The 17,651-nt window shown below is 43.6% G+C and overlaps 1 long non-coding RNA gene across 1 annotated transcript in view; it reads left to right on the top strand.

Moving 5' to 3' along the window:
* The window catches only part of LOC310706384, a 74,068-nt gene that overhangs the window by 54,535 nt on the left and 1,882 nt on the right, over positions 1–17,651 (top strand). Inside the window, exons 9-11 of the long non-coding RNA XR_014525813.1 lie at positions 12,897–13,066; positions 16,144–16,231; positions 17,542–17,581. This is a non-coding gene — a long non-coding RNA (uncharacterized lncRNA). The remainder of the gene's footprint in view (positions 1–12,896; positions 13,067–16,143; positions 16,232–17,541; positions 17,582–17,651) is intronic.

The raw sequence follows: 17,651 nt of genomic DNA, 5'->3' as shown, positions 1-17,651 counted from the left end.
ATTTTTGGCCGATGTAATCTGCTGAAAGCATGCAGGTGAATGAGCTGTTGATGGTATGACATTATTAGGACCAGGAGTGCCAGAGTAGATGGAGGGCCAGATCTAGATTTGGGGTTTATTCCCTAACTGTTGCTTGGTCAAGTACTGCTGATCAGAGATGCCAATTTTGGAATCAGTAGGGGGATCATTTCACATGGGTGAAATGCCTGCTTTGAGATATATTCAGGATTCAAGATTTGATTCTAGTCACACTTATGTAGGAGCAAGCCACGCAGTAGGATTTGCGTACTGAGTCAACATGTGTAGGATTGTGCCTAACTTGCAAAAAAGGAGAGGCCGTTTTTTCTAACTCCATATCTTTTGGCCCTCTTAAATAGCACCTCTGCAGTTGGTCAGTAGCTGTTCCAGATTGGGCCATCTCCCAGATAACACCTAAGAGATTTGTAATGTTTGAGTCTTTAGTATAGAGATTCTAACTTGTCAAATTCAATGGGAAAGTAGGATGCTGCCAGGATAAAGATATCCCTATAGCAGCCGCTTGAATTCTGTGAAACACAGTAAACAGAACTGGGGATGGAAGCATTATAGTTTATATCATATGTCTGGAATTATTACTTTGGCAGGAGTGAGGTGGGCGCAGGTGGCATTCAAATGCCCCATTAGGTGCATGAGCAAATTCATACTTGGCAGTTAGCTGCCCTCTGTCAAACTGCAGTTTAAGGTTTCCGAACGCTAAATGCCGCTGTGGCAGCCACTCACACGTCTACAGGCGTTCAAGTCTTGGGAGCTTGCATTTTATCTATGATCAAGTACAACTCTGTAGGCAGACACAAGCTCCCAAGTCCATTCATTTCATCTGTGTGTTTGTCATTTTTGAATACTCAAGTCTGGCTCCCCATGATATTGTGCTTGTTGCCATTTCTTTGAATGCTTTAAAAATACACATTAAAAATTGTTCTGTTGTATTTTACTGGGAATCAAATGTGGGGCACCTGCCAAAAAGTGAATAAGGGGGGGGGGCCCTTTGGGTACAATATGTAACAGTTTGAGATGTCTCTCTCTCTCTCTCTCTCTCTCTCTCTCTCTCTCTCCCCAACCCCCACTTACAATATTTTTCTGATTTAATCATGAAATGTCCCACTTTTCCTTAGGATGTCCCTATTTTCCTTGGAGAAAATAGGGACATGACCTCAGTAAGGGTATGACCTTAGTCACTTCACAGTTCCAGGATACACATGACAGGGTCCTTTTTGCATACCCCCAGGGGAAGCCATGCCACATCAAGATGGGGGCCAATGTCACATAACTGTGGAATGGGGCCCTGGGTGCAGTCTCACTGCCCCTTTCTTTGAAAGGCCTTTTGTTGCTTTTATAGACCAGAACTGACTACTGAGAATTCTAATGGCTCCCTCAAAGACAGCCAGAGGAAGCTGGAGGGGATTGCACAGCTATCTGTTCCATCTCTTGTTTACCCTTTCTTTCATTGGCAGCTGATTGTGGTTGCTCTTCCCAACTCCTTGGGAAAAAATAGCCACTAACTGAGAGAGAGTTATGTGTCAACAGCAGAGAAAGGTGGTCAGTGGAGCTACGAGAAGCATGAATACTGGAGAAAGGTGATCAATGGGTCTACAATCACTTCCAACTTTCTCCTTGAAGAATCTACATAATTATCAACAGTCAGAGTCTTGCTCTTCTTCAGAACAGTTCCATATGATGAGGTAACACGCAGCCAGGGTCTCAGTACATGGGAAGCTGCAGTGGGTTAGGAAGGCATTTCCATCTTCCAACCCTGTTGAGGTCCCAACTAAAAAGGATGCGGAAAGTTATCGTTACAGGGCACAATGAGACATCCTACAGGGAAGTGTTGCAGAAAATTCTTCTGGTCCAGTTAAGATAAATCAACCTGACAATGTCAGAAGTAACTATCAGACACTTGCTGATACAAAGGGAGCGGAAAGAAGACATCTCTTTAGGGACAAGAGAGGTAGAATCAAAACAAAAAGCAGAATGTCATCTGATACCATAGGACAGCCGACACGAAGTCTGAGGTCGAGTCATGTCAGCTAAAGACAGCTCTGAAATCTGGCTAGGAGGTTTGCTTGAACCACTTTCTTAGGCAATCAGTGAGATTTTGGAAGCAAGCAGGCAGAAGGAGGTTAGATATTGACTGCTGTCTTGTTCTTCAATTAGGAACCTGCGAGCTGTGAGTATTGGCAATATGATATTCCAGGGCCCAAGGATTCCCCTTAGACTTCCAATATCTTGCCCCCAACATGTCTGGCTCTACAGGGTTAACTTGCCTCTCCTGTACCCAGTACCTTCCTTATTTTGTGCATTAAGTCTAAACATGAACAAGGAGCAAGTTAGTGTCTAGAAACTCATGCTTTGCAAATGGTGTTTACCTGAACAGAGGTGTGGCTATGTTGAGATTTTCCACTGCTGGCCAGGGAGCTCTGTGAATAACCTCCTAAGAATTCTCAGCACCATTAACAAACTACAGTTCCTAGGATTCTTTTGGTGGAAGCCATGACTGGTATAAGAGTGCTTTAAAAGTATGTTGCAGATGTGACACCTTATTTTATTGACCCATGTGAAGTGGAGATAAGCAGGAGGGTGGAGCAGGCGATAAAATGAGCATTCTGGGGTTTGCATCTTGAATCAGCCCAGAGCAAATATTAAGGAATGGGAAGTTAGGAGGACAAAGAGATTTCCTTCACCATCTTATATATACACACCAGCATAGTCTTGTCACAGGGCTGTGTGGAATGCTTAAATAGTTAACAAGAAGTGCTGTGATTATGTAAGTGTGTTTTAAAATCTTGGAGTGAGCATGAAGTCTCATTCCTAAGGGCATAAACTAACTGCTAACCAAGGAGGAGAGGGAGAAAAAACACACACCATCCCTTGTGGCGAGGTCATTCTATAAATGCCTGCTGCCAAGTCTGTAAAGTGCTCTGGAAGCTTTGCATGAAAATGAATTCACAAGTATTTGTGAATATAGCAGCCGCTTGAATTCTGTGAAACACAGTAAACAGAACTGGGGATGGAAGCATTATAGTTTATATCATATGTCTGGAATTATTACTTTGGCAGGAGTGAGGTGGGCGCAGGTGGCATTCAAATGCCCCATTAGGTGCATGAGCAAATTCATACTTGGCAGTTAGCTGCCCTCTGTCAAACTGCAGTTTAAGGTTTCCGAACGCTAAATGCCGCTGTGGCAGCCACTCACACGTCTACAGGCGTTCAAGTCTTGGGAGCTTGCATTTTATCTATGATCAAGTACAACTCTGTAGGCAGACACAAGCTCCCAAGTCCATTCATTTCATCTGTGTGTTTGTCATTTTTGAATACTCAAGTCTGGCTCCCCATGATATTGTGCTTGTTGCCATTTCTTTGAATGCTTTAAAAATACACATTAAAAATTGTTCTGTTGTATTTTACTGGGAATCAAATGTGGGGCACCTGCCAAAAAGTGAATAAGGGGGGGGGGGCCCTTTGGGTACAATATGTAACAGTTTGAGATGTCTCTCTCTCTCTCTCTCTCTCTCTCTCTCTCTCTCTCCCCAACCCCCACTTACAATATTTTTCTGATTTAATCATGAAATGTCCCACTTTTCCTTAGGATGTCCCTATTTTCCTTGGAGAAAATAGGGACATGACCTCAGTAAGGGTATGACCTTAGTCACTTCACAGTTCCAGGATACACATGACAGGGTCCTTTTTGCATACCCCCAGGGGAAGCCATGCCACATCAAGATGGGGGCCAATGTCACATAACTGTGGAATGGGGCCCTGGGTGCAGTCTCACTGCCCCTTTCTTTGAAAGGCCTTTTGTTGCTTTTATAGACCAGAACTGACTACTGAGAATTCTAATGGCTCCCTCAAAGACAGCCAGAGGAAGCTGGAGGGGATTGCACAGCTATCTGTTCCATCTCTTGTTTACCCTTTCTTTCATTGGCAGCTGATTGTGGTTGCTCTTCCCAACTCCTTGGGAAAAAATAGCCACTAACTGAGAGAGAGTTATGTGTCAACAGCAGAGAAAGGTGGTCAGTGGAGCTACGAGAAGCATGAATACTGGAGAAAGGTGATCAATGGGTCTACAATCACTTCCAACTTTCTCCTTGAAGAATCTACATAATTATCAACAGTCAGAGTCTTGCTCTTCTTCAGAACAGTTCCATATGATGAGGTAACACGCAGCCAGGGTCTCAGTACATGGGAAGCTGCAGTGGGTTAGGAAGGCATTTCCATCTTCCAACCCTGTTGAGGTCCCAACTAAAAAGGATGCGGAAAGTTATCGTTACAGGGCACAATGAGACATCCTACAGGGAAGTGTTGCAGAAAATTCTTCTGGTCCAGTTAAGATAAATCAACCTGACAATGTCAGAAGTAACTATCAGACACTTGCTGATACAAAGGGAGCGGAAAGAAGACATCTCTTTAGGGACAAGAGAGGTAGAATCAAAACAAAAAGCAGAATGTCATCTGATACCATAGGACAGCCGACACGAAGTCTGAGGTCGAGTCATGTCAGCTAAAGACAGCTCTGAAATCTGGCTAGGAGGTTTGCTTGAACCACTTTCTTAGGCAATCAGTGAGATTTTGGAAGCAAGCAGGCAGAAGGAGGTTAGATATTGACTGCTGTCTTGTTCTTCAATTAGGAACCTGCGAGCTGTGAGTATTGGCAATATGATATTCCAGGGCCCAAGGATTCCCCTTAGACTTCCAATATCTTGCCCCCAACATGTCTGGCTCTACAGGGTTAACTTGCCTCTCCTGTACCCAGTACCTTCCTTATTTTGTGCATTAAGTCTAAACATGAACAAGGAGCAAGTTAGTGTCTAGAAACTCATGCTTTGCAAATGGTGTTTACCTGAACAGAGGTGTGGCTATGTTGAGATTTTCCACTGCTGGCCAGGGAGCTCTGTGAATAACCTCCTAAGAATTCTCAGCACCATTAACAAACTACAGTTCCTAGGATTCTTTTGGTGGAAGCCATGACTGGTATAAGAGTGCTTTAAAAGTATGTTGCAGATGTGACACCTTATTTTATTGACCCATGTGAAGTGGAGATAAGCAGGAGGGTGGAGCAGGCGATAAAATGAGCATTCTGGGGTTTGCATCTTGAATCAGCCCAGAGCAAATATTAAGGAATGGGAAGTTAGGAGGACAAAGAGATTTCCTTCACCATCTTATATATACACACCAGCATAGTCTTGTCACAGGGCTGTGTGGAATGCTTAAATAGTTAACAAGAAGTGCTGTGATTATGTAAGTGTGTTTTAAAATCTTGGAGTGAGCATGAAGTCTCATTCCTAAGGGCATAAACTAACTGCTAACCAAGGAGGAGAGGGAGAAAAAACACACACCATCCCTTGTGGCGAGGTCATTCTATAAATGCCTGCTGCCAAGTCTGTAAAGTGCTCTGGAAGCTTTGCATGAAAATGAATTCACAAGTATTTGGGGAAGCAGGGAGGGGAGGAAAAGGATGCTGAATGGCCTATTAGGCATCCTATTAGGTCTTTCCTTCCAGCCTCAGAATGTCAGTCGAGTTGTTTACATAGTGCCGCACCAAAATTGTACAGCAAAAAGGGAAAAAGAAATACCTGAGTTTTATCACATGGCCATAGAAGCCAACTCCTAGGGGCTGAGGTCCCCTCCTTGAAATATTTGAGGGGGCCAGTTCCCCCACCCCCCAAAAAGTTGATGGGCATTGTCATTCAAATGGTGTGCATGTGTCGCGTCATGTGAGCAATAATTTGAGGTGGGGCTTACCTGTCCTACAATGTTTTATTCAGGTTGGCCCTCAACTGCAACTTATTTGTAACATTTCAAAGGCATTCAAATTTGTAAAAGCATGAGGTAAACAGTTAGACAAGGAGACCTCAGGTGTGAGTTAATATGTAAAGGATCGGGCTGTAGGTCACATATACAACAGAGCAACGAAAGATTCTTATTGAATGCTGCTTGTAGGTAGGCATGTTTCACAGGAAATAATTAGTGCACTGATTTGATTTGAATGTACTAACTTATTTCCCATAAAGCTCCTGGAATTTGGGGCAAACAATGAGCACTTCTGGTGGAAGATTAGCCCAAGGTACTTAGGAACGGCTGAACTAGAGGTTTAGCCGCTTCAGAGTAATCTCCAGAAATATATAAACTCTGGAATGAAGCTAATTAAAGCCTCCAAAATCCTTAACCCTACCACTTCTGAGAAGGGTTTGGGAAATCTTTAAGATCTTTAGAGAGAATTTAGTCTAGGTGCTCAGCTGAAAAGAGCACTGCTGAGAGACCCACTTCTTTGGGAGAATTTACTACAAGAAAAGGGGTGGGTGGGAAAACTGTTTGGATGAAAGAGTATAGGTGTTGGACTGTCACATATGTTTTCTGGCGATGTAGAAGGGAGAGATTCTGCCCCCAATGAGCAGATTCCTTGCTCCATTGTTTTAAGCCTGTTTAACGGCTTGATCATATGCTCACTTTAAAAACAACACCCAAATGATTAAATGCCTTCACTGACAGCAATACCCCAAGGTCTCAGGCATGCGTCTTTCCCTTAGGTAAAGATAAATGGGCACCTGACCATTAGGTCCAGTTGTGGCCGACTCTGGGGTTGCAGTGCTCATCTCGCTTTATTGGCCCGGGGAGCTGGCATACAACTTCTGGGTCATGTGGCCAGTATGACTAAGCCGCTTCTGGCGAACCAGAGCAGTGCATGGAAACGCTGTTTACCTTCCCGCTGGAGCGGTACCTATTTATCTACTTGCACTTTGACGTGCTTTTGAACTGCTAGGTTGGCAGGAGCAGGGACCAAGCAACGGGAGCTCACCCTGTTGCAGGGATTCGAACCACCGACCTTCTGATCGGCAAGTCCTAGGCTCTGTGGTTTAACCCACAGCGCCACCCGCGTCCCTGTCTTTCCCTTAGAGATCCTTTAACTAGAAGAGCATGCAAAACATGTGCTCTCCTACTGAGCTAAGGCTCTCTCCTGCCTGAAAGAGGAAGAACAGGGCAGCCATTGATTAACCAGTGATACTTTTCAACGGGAAGGGAATCACAGGCTGTGAGGCCTGATGTGGCCCTCGATATCTCTTTGTATGGCCCTTAGGGACTTTTTCCTGGCTACATTTCCTCCCCAGCCACACAGCTCTCTTCACCAGTGGCATCACAACGGGGGCTGGGGGTGGGGCAGTGCACCTCAGGTTCCACATCTGGGAGGGTGACAAGGCGTCACCCCGCAGGGTGCTTGCCCTGCTGCCCGGGCATGGCGGCGGGAGCAGCCATCGCGCCACTACAGCCGCATGTGGAGGATCCTCCGTTCGTGGCTGCAGCTGTGAGCAGAGGATCCCGGTGCCGGTGGCAAACCACTATGTACAGTGCATGTGCAGCATCGCATGCATGCGTCGCACATAACAATGCCACACATGTGTTGTACATAGCAGTTTGCCACCGGCGCCACTTGAGCACTGTATGGACGGCAGTGGGATTCTGGCACTGAGTGCCGCCGCCAAACCGCTATGTACAGCGCATGGGCGTCGTCGCTACGTACAGCACATGCGTTATACATAACACCGCACATGCGTCCTATGTAGCGACGCCCCACCTCAGGTGTCACGATGCCTTTGTTCACACCTGCTCTTCACAAGCCACATTGACATTGGCTTGCAGCATCCTCAAGTGTTTTGACGTGGCTGGAATGCATGTTTGAATTCTTGCTTGCTTGCTTAGATGGAGGATAGCTAAACTTGACCTTCATTTTTCCACCCTGTCTCTGGCCCTGCCCATCACTGGTAAGTGGGGTTGCTGGGAAGGTCTTCTATCTTAAAAAGAATGAATGTCACTTTTAATCCACACCTGAAGCAGCAGTGATACTTTCCTTTGCTCTGACTAGCTGAAGAAAAGCTTTCTGAAAGTAATGACAAGGCAGGTCTTTGATCAAAATTTGTAATACGCCTTTGTTATGCTGGTCCCTTCCATATACTTTGGCTCTCATCAGCCTCTGGCATAATTGCACCAGTGTGGCTTTTCTGAGGGAATATGGAAAACTAACAATGCACAAAAAAACCCAATAATACAGATATACTCTTTGGGAAGGACAAAATAAATACAGACACAGTAAACAATAGATATACTATATTTTAATAAGCTATTGCTCCTTGGTATTCTTTTTTAAAGATTGTACTTACCACAATGAGAAGCAGCTCAGAATTCTGCTTCTGATCAAACAAGGTAGCCTTAGATTTCCACAATCTCAAAATAAACAGTTATGTGTTTGTGTTATAGACAAATCTCTGAATATAAGACGATTAGGGGCAACCTAATCAGGGATTATTGTTAATAAACTTGAACCACACGTGGTTAGGTAGCAAGAAACCGACCCAGTAATATGACAGCTCCCGTAGAAATGAAATCTTAAATAGAAAAATAAAATTAAAAATGCACATACACAGATATACTCTCTCTATTCAAGTGGCATAATCATGCGCTGTGATTATGAATAATAAATAACAATAATTATATTTATAAAGCAGCCTGCACATATACTATGATGGCACTTGTGATTCAATGAGCTGTTTCATCAAGCAGAGTATGATTAACTGAAAGAACACTTATTTTAAAAGGACATTTTAGAAAACGAAACGGGGAAGGGAAAGGATGAAAAGCATATCTGTACTATTTTATATTTTCCAAACCTGTTGTTTCTTTAGCCACTGATTTGTCCAGGCCACTGGACTTGCCTGTTCTTATATAATATTTGACCCAGTCACAGAGCTATACATGCCCTCCAATAGTATACATGTCTACACAGAAGTAAGCAGGCCTACTGAATTCAGGGGGACTAACTTCCAGGAGAGAACAGAAAATTTACCAGTTTGGGGGTGGGACTAGTGCCATGTTGAATTTTGGGGATGTGTAAAATTTTAGCTGCAAAAGTTTTTTTGGGTGGCATTACAAAAATGTTCACAAACCTTGCACTCTGCATACATAGGAGACTATCTCATTCGATTAATGTGCACTAGGGCTTTTTCTGTGGTGTTGCCCCAAAAGTGGAAAACTCTCTCTCAAGAGATTAGGTTATCACCCTCTCTTTAATTAAACACTGTTAATTGAAAAGATTCATGTTTAAATAAGCTTTTGAGTCTGTTACTGCTTGACGTGTTGATTTTGAGACCTGCAATTTGCGTGGTGTTGTTTTGGCTGCTGTCTTTAGACTGATCATTTGTTTGGATCGCAGTTGGTTGTTTTGTGGAGCGGAGAAGTAGGGTACATTTTAAATAAATAAATACACAATTATAGCCATAGTCACTAGAACTAGAGAGCTGGCTAAAAATATAGGTGCTCTGTAGGTGAATTTACATTTAATTCGTGGAAACCCCACTTCCAAGTTGGGCCCTCTGCACATAAGAACTTCTGTATAATGTCTTGTTTCGCTATCAGAAGAGGTTTTGGTTATTAGCACATGTTGCCTCTTTAGATGAGCCAGTTTGTCTCTGGCAATTTTTTTCTTTTTTTCTTTCAATATTTGATTTGCAAAGGGTTGAAATAATTATAAAGAATTGTTTTGCTCAAGGGACTCTGGACTTACAACACTATAGAACTGCCATTTACTAGGATTTTTAAAGGACATCATTACATAAATATCTAGTGTGGCAGTGACTCTTCTTTTTTCAACTGCCCTTGAAATTTGAGCTTATATGTAAGCACAGGGCCAGGACTAGCTTTGTCTGAAGATTAGCAGTCAATCAAAGAGCCCCTACAGATTAAACCTGCATCAAGGTAGACCTGATCTACCTTGGTATTTGGTAGGAAACAGCTCAATCCATAAATTCAAAGAGGGAAAACAGAAGGATAGCAGCTGGCGAAAAAAGATTACTTTTCTCATTCCACAGTACATCACATTGTAGTGCAGCTCTCAAAGTGAGAACAAATTATGACTAAATGTTCAGTGACTGAGGGATTAGAGAGTTCAGTTTAATAAACAGGCAGAAGCCCTGGTAATTCCTAGTGAAAAGAGACTTTAATAACTCGCTTTGGATACGTTGATAACAGGAATAGGCGAGCGCTATAATAGAGACAGAGTGAAAAGTGACAGTCATTTTCAAACTTGCTACTTTGCCGAATGATTGAATCTCAGTCATTCAAGTCCAATGGGCTCTTGAGTCTGATGGAACAGGGAAGCAGCCATCACTAGGAATAATGTACTTGTATAAATAACTTTTCTTATCTCATGAAAAGTTCCTGTTTGAGAAGCAGTACTTTAGTCTTCCTTGTTGGGAACAAAACAAATATATATTCTCGGGCACTTGTTCTTTTCAAAATGCTACCAGATTGCTAAGGAAGGAGATGGCTTACATTGTTAACGTAATATGTACAAATGTGGGTCCAGTGGCTTTATTTGTACATTCAAAATTTGGCCTTCATTCAAACCGCACTTGATTAAAGCTTTGAAGCCTTACTACTTTTAAGCATTAAGCAATATGATCTGAATATGTATGTACAGCAGGGTGGGTCCTAGACATGTTACTACCTGAGGTGCAGCAGCAAATGATCTTCAATCTTCCCCAAGTGTCATGCCGTTTTGTATCCAAGGTGGCTGAGACAGAAAATTTCACAATCGAGGATTTGTGCAATCCCTTCCTGACTGTAAAAATACAGCAACAGTAAATTTCATAGCTAACAATATGCTCCCCTTTCATGATACCCCAAATCAGCTGCCTGAGGCAGTTGCCTACCTCTGCCTAATGGTAGGGCTAGCTCTGTCTCACAGCAAACCTGTTCTCTGCCATATATTGGGTGAAGGTTTGGGTACCATGTCCAAAATCTTAGTCTTAAAGTATTTAAATGCAGGCAGCAGAAAAATAAAATCCTCTTGTTTTTAAAATTAGGGACTTAAAAACCAAAACTCGTTTGTCTAGAAATGACGGGGAAGGGTCACGCATGCAGAAGATTCCAGGTTCAGTTGTCAGTGGTGTAGCGTGGGTTGTCAGCACCCGGGGCAAGGCAAGTAATTTGCGCCCCCTAACCCGTGGATTTGCGCCCCCTAACCTGTGGATTTGCACCCCCTAACCCTAACCCCCAGATGTTGCGCCCGGTGCGACTGGCCCCCCCTGCACCCCCACGCTACGCCACTGTCAGTTGTTGGCTGGGAGAGAATTCTGCCTGCAATCCTGGAGGGCTGCTGGCGGCCACTGCAAACGATACTGCGCTCAGTGGTCCAATGGTCTGACTCAATATAAGGCAGCTTCTTATGCTCCTATTGAATTATTCTTTCTAGCTGTACATACGTTCAAGGAAATGGTTTGCACGATGTGCTGTGGAAACAGGAGGTTCAATAGCCTGCAGTCCCTTCCCCCCCAATTATGCCAGGTCAAGATTGCATATGATTTGGGCTATGCACGTTGGACTTTGTGTTCGTAGGCATAGCTGATATGTCAGTTCTAATGTGCAGAGGAGTGCCAGGTTGCTAGGCTGGTATGAGCAGAGGTGAGGCAGGCTTGGCACCAGAACAGAATTGTCTCCCCTGCCCCATACTGTACTCTTACTTGCATATGAATAGGGTTAGTGTTGCATAATTTACATATTATGCAAACTGTTTCCTAATGATGCACACCTTCCTCTGATTTTGTTTGGGAAATGTACTAGAGGGTTTTGAATGTCTTAACGAGATTATGCATCTGGATGCAAATCAGTGGCGCACAAGGCTTCAGCATGCAGCTGAGCACAGACTTAGGCTGGGAGTGTGTCTGAGAAGGCAACTGAAACTCTGAGCTTCCCTACAATCTGAGGTGGGCTTGTTATGGGGTTCAGAGTTCAGTTTCCTCAGAATGAAGGTCAGCAGAGACTGGGGAGGTGGGGGAAGCCCTCTGAACACTGAGGGTGCCTGGCCTCTTCAAATAACAACAAAAAACTACTGGCCCCTAGGACCTCTAAACTATCTGTAATTGCAAGTGAAGTCTTGTAAGAGATCACCTCACAGTAATAACATTCTTTCGTATCCCTGTCTCATCCCTTCCATTGCCCATGCCTACTAGTGCTATGTGCTACATCTTGTGACTTCAATTTGCTCTGATTTCTGAGTTGTTGTTTCTTCCATCTCTGTCAGGAATGCTTCTAACAATAAGCCCCTGAGTTTGCACTACTGCTAAGTAATTTCACTTTGCATACCTCAGCTACTTAAAGCTAACAAGCCATGCGTGTTTCTCTCCGCCAAAATTCCTCCACAACATTACAAAACTATTTCCATGATCCTTCAAAGGCAGGGTGTGTTTCTGTGTGCCCAATGAGCTGATGGCGGGCATTCGGGCCCTGGTCAAATTGCCATCTTTGGAACTTTAAATACTACCAGGTGCTAATTCTTGACTTTTAATTGTTCCCTTTTGTTTTGCATGAAACTCTATGGGTATCGCTGTGCTTGCGTTTTCACAGGCAGGCAGCACAGCTGTGAACTAGTGTATAATTGCATCTTTAAAAATAAAAGTCCAATGTGTTTAAAACAGATGCAACAAACCTGCCTTCCCCTATCAAAATTATGGGGGAAGTTAGGAGGGCCATTAATGAAATCCACAGTCAAATCGTAGCATTTTAAAAATAGTAGGTAAAAGGGGACTGTTGTAAAAGCTAAGGGGGCTTCCCTGCCCCTATAATTCAAGCCCTGCCTTGTCGGCCACATCCAGAATCCTCTGTGGAAATCACAATTCGAAAAATGAATTGTGTCTGTTGCATTGCTTGAGAACTTCAATGTAACTCAAGTTGAAAAGTTTTGTTGGGTTCTTTCATAATAAAATATGTCATGAAACATTAAAGCAGGGTTTGTTTAATTGTGTGTCGTTTCTTGCGTATTTGGTCCTTTAGGCATTATAAACAGCAAAAGCCTGTCTCTTCCTTTCTCTCTACAGACACTTGGAACGTTTCTCTTTGCAAAACGAGCGCTCCCTTTCCATAAAAAATGAAAGCCTTGCAACCAGCACCAGGGCACTCAAATATCATTGGAGAATTGAAACCTGTCACACTGCATTCCATAATTTTCCAGCATCACAGGAATGATTCACCCTGATTGAGACTGCAGGCAAGTGACAAAATACTGCTGTATTAGCCAAATAAAAAAAGCAATTTTTGCTTGTTTTGTCTCATTTTTAATCCATCGTATAAGGAAAAGCACATGGAGATCGTGAACCTGCATAAAAGCACAAATGACTAATGCAAAATCAGCACACTTTAAATCTCTTTGAGTTGTATCCAATTGTGCTTTTGCTAAAGCAAGTCAGGGCGACTGATTTTTGCAGACTGACCCCACACTTTGTTCTGGGGCCTCTTTCTCTGGCTTCTAAGAAAAAGGAGCTCAGAAAACCATGCTAAAATGAGTTGGGTGGGCTGCTGTTGAATGTCATATTGTCAAAAGTACCTTCTCTTGAATAGCTGAAGGTACGAGATCCAAATGTCAGGCTGAGCACCAGAGACCTCTCACATCTGCATTTAAGGCCACAAAAAAGCATTTAACAGCTTTGTGCAAAGGTCTCCCAAGTTTAGCTTTCACTATTTGCAGGCAAGGGGAAATTCTAAAGTTTCTGCTACGTATTTAGCCTTTCCTGCAAATTCCGAGAGCGAGCATTGCACCTGATCCACAGCTAGCACCTTGTCGAACAAGAATAGCAAAGGAGATACAGTCCAGTATGCTCCTGAGATAATTACCTTCTTTTTCATATCCTTTGTCAGTCAAGCTGTACAATCCTTTAAACATCCACAGTAAAAAATATTTCAAAAGGCTTTACCTGATGTCTGCAAAAGCAGAAACAGTTGAAAACTTAATCCCGCTTGATAAAAGCTGGCTGTGCTGATTGATTTAAATCAGAAACACAGGATCTGGCTATTGGGTACAGAAACTGTGGAACAGTAAAATCAAATTCACACCCATTTCTGTACAATGGAATGCAAGGGAATTTCACATACCTACTAAATATTTCATTGAATTTTAGGGGCCATTTCCAAGATCTTAAGTTTGATTTACTGCACACTGCTTTCTTGAATATACTTTTGCATCCAAACTGCTAATAGTTAGGACTTAACAAAGTTATTAGTGAAATAATAATAAAAAATTGAGCATCAATGCTACTGTTGCTATTGGTAGTTTGGGGCAGAATAGTCTCCTTAAAAGATGGAGGAAAAGAAATGCATTGAATCTCTTGTTATTTTGAGAACACGAGTGGAGCAGGAGCGGTTTCCATTGGAGTGGCCTGTTAAAAGCATACAGTTAAGCAACGTTCAGCTGAATGTGCAAACTGCAATCTATCGATCTGGAGAGGACATAAAATGTGGGTGTTTGCAAAGTGATCATGATGTTGTAGACACTGAATGATCAACAGTGAACTTGCTATTTGGAGATGAATGACTGGATGTGGTTCAGAGGATGATTGCTGCGGTTACTACTAGCTGGTTTATTTTTGGGATGGAAATCAGCTGTTTGCATGTCGAGACCCCGAGACCACCCTCTCGTTGATGAGCAAGACACAAGGACACAGATATTAGGTTAATGTTATTGGTTACAGAATGTGAGTGGTATTGGCTTAGGCATTGGAATTGACCAGACTATATCTGACTCCTGCCCATCATGCAGGGAGTCCAGTAAGGGTCAACCACTGGTAGGGGGAGCCTCGTTGATGCAAACCAACTTGAGCTCCCTCTGGGTTCCTGATGGAGTCATGGCATGGCCCTAGCCGAGCCCCGGACTTCAGACAAGATCCACACCCCCGGATTCCTTTCATGGAATACCCTTTATCTTGGAGGGGCAGGTGATGGCCACACCTCCCCTCCCCCATCATAAGATCAATCAATGCCTAACTGCCAAACCTTGCAAAGTTGTGACAATTGCTATGAGGTAGGTGAAAACCAAATGGCCCAAGCCAATTTGCCAAGTGGGAAAATTCCTACCACGCCCCTCAATGGCAACCAACCGAGGTCCATAGCAAGGCCAAATTCAAAACCTGAAAATAGGGAGAGCGAGGGATCAAGGAAGTGAGCCAAGAGGAAGCTCTCCGGCTCACGCCTCAGTTTAAATGGGGCCCAGCCAGGCCCCCACCCCCAGCCAGCGGATTTGCTGGCAGGCGAATGATTTGGCTGGGAACCTCCGGGGGATGCAGGACTTCGTCCCCCGCCCCCGGAGGGGAGTGGGTGGCCATGTGGTCCACCACAACTCCTCCCCACTGGGAAGTAGAGCAGATTTGTAGTATGTTATGGTATCTTTTAGGCACTTACATCAATATGGCAGGTGGCCATCTCTGGAGAAATGTACCATTTCTTTAATGAGGCTGGTTGTTTAAGCGGGGCTGAGGAGCTTTGATACTGCAGACTTCCATCAACCCCAGCCAGCAAAGCCAGAAGTCAGAGAAGGTAATAGACATGGCTAACTTTGGTAGATTAATTTCAGTGGGTCTACTCTGAGTAGGACTTAGTTGAAGACAACATACAGTCATGGCTCATTGTTATGCTTCTCAAGGAAGCAGGCATGACAAAACAAAGAGTAGGAGGTTTTGCCTCAATGCCAGGCTCTCTTGGCATTGAGGAAAAGACCCGATTGCTATCTTATTCTTCTGTTGCTCATTGTTTGCATGCAAAACAGCTACAACAAAAGCATATGTCAATGTCTAAAGCAAGGAACCTGTGGCTTTCCTGATGTTTTTGGAACGGAAATCCCATCGTCCCTGGCCACTGGCTGGGTCTGATGGGAGCTGGGAGTTCAGCCACATCTGAAGAGCCATAGGTCCATCCCTGGAATAAACAATTCCTCAAATATGCATTTTAGTGACAGAATTTGCTGCCAGCTTTCAGATTCGTATTAAGTCTGCCTAGGGCATTGTGGTTCAACCTTTCCAGTACTATGCCTACCCAAAGCAGTAGCAGGTTGTTAAGACAGCAAGCTTTTGCCTGGCATCGTATTCAATAATCAAGTTTTTCCTGTTTGAGCAACATTTTTGGTCATGGCATCAGTTGGAGTACCTGTCAAATAATTTGTTGTACAGGAAACAGAAGCGTAGGAGGTGGCAATTGCTCCTGGTACTTGTGTTTGAACTCCATGGTAGTGATCAGTCACTACTTCACCCTGCAGGACTCTCCTAATGAATTAAGAGTGAGCTTGTCATTTCTATTCAGACAGACAATGAACTGCATACAAAGGAGGAAGAACCACCCATCACCTTGCTCTTTCTTTTCTTGTTTCGCAGACCCTCTGCATGATCTGGTAAGTTTTACACAACTGATGCCGTTTGCAGTAATTTGTTTTTTCTTGGAGCAATTTGTCAATAACACTAGCGCTAGCAAGAAGCCCTGACATTCTGTTTTGAGCTCTTTTTCGGTGTTCCTGCCAGGGAAATGACACTCCCAGTTTCTTGCTTTCCTCCCCAAGATTTGTAGAACAGGTGTTTGAGCTTTTCTTCAAGCTGTTATTACTTGGAAGCGATTTTCTCCTCCTCCTAAAGTAAGCTGTTGGTGTTGTGGGGCCACGGGCAACTTATTTCTATATTGAGCTTTTTTCATTAGTGTTCCTCGTAGTTAAGAAAGCGTTTATTTACATATTTTATTAGCTGGTTGACTTCTCCCTGGCATTCTAGAGATTAGGCTCTGTGGAGGAGAGGATAACTTTGAGAACTTGTCTTAAGAGTGGGGTGGAGGTAGGAAGCCTGGAGCACTCCATTGTCCTATTAGCTCATGAGTGTCTGAAACAGGAGCTCCAGTAGAAAAGGTAGGGAGAGTGAAGAGGATGAATACTTGAAGCCATTTCGGAGTATCCAGAGAACAAAAGGTTTCTCTGCTGATTGTGAGTTTGGGCCACTAGTAAATCCTCTATCCAAATCTGTAGTATGGCATTTGGGCATGCAAGTGGAGGACTGAAAGCCCACCCCCATTGTAAACTGTGTGTGCGTCTCTGGTCAGAAGGGTCAGTGATAGCAGTAGCAGCTAGCATATACATGTTTTAGCAAGAATTGGCGCTGACCAGTGTTGGGCTCTTTCAGGTAGAAACCCAATGCTGGTAGTGGAAGTTTACCTATTATCATGCTAATTCATGTATTCTATTTGCAGCTGCTGCTTCCCAGTTAGTGCCAGGCCCCAGAACTAAGGCGGGAAAGGCAATACTTTATTTTAAAGGAAAGATGCTAGCGCACCCAAACCCAACACAACTAAGAAGGAAATGCTAAAAATGAACAATTTTACAGCTGATTTGTTGATGGGCAAGAGAGGGAAGGAAGTGAAGTCACATGAGCTGTATGCTCTGTACTAGAGTTCATCAGCGCTCTGTGTAACCCAAATAATGAGATGATTGGGGTGGTTTTGGTTGCACGCTCACATTCCTGAGTTTGAACATGCTTCTGAGTCATTCTGTGGCCTGTTTTTACAGGAAGTTAAAAGCACAACCTACCCTCCTTATATTTTCTGAGAAAGAAATTTCAGAGTTCAACGGAGGAGGGGTAATGAAGTTGTTTTGGCTGAGAGTAGAGCATAAGTACCTTCTTTCCATGAAAATTAAAAATCAGAGCATGCTTGCCTTCACAGAGGGTACTTCCAGAAAATGGGTAGCAGTGGCAAGGAAAAGGTAAGATTGCCAAGATGCTTGACCTACTATTTGTCTGAACTTTGGCTGGTCATACCCAGGGACACTTTTC

The sequence above is a fragment of the Podarcis liolepis genome, assembly GCF_965112155.1.
Source record: "Podarcis liolepis genome assembly, chromosome: 4".
NCBI lineage: Eukaryota > Metazoa > Chordata > Lepidosauria > Squamata > Lacertidae > Podarcis > Podarcis liolepis.
This window is presented reverse-complemented; position numbering and strand designations above follow the sequence as displayed.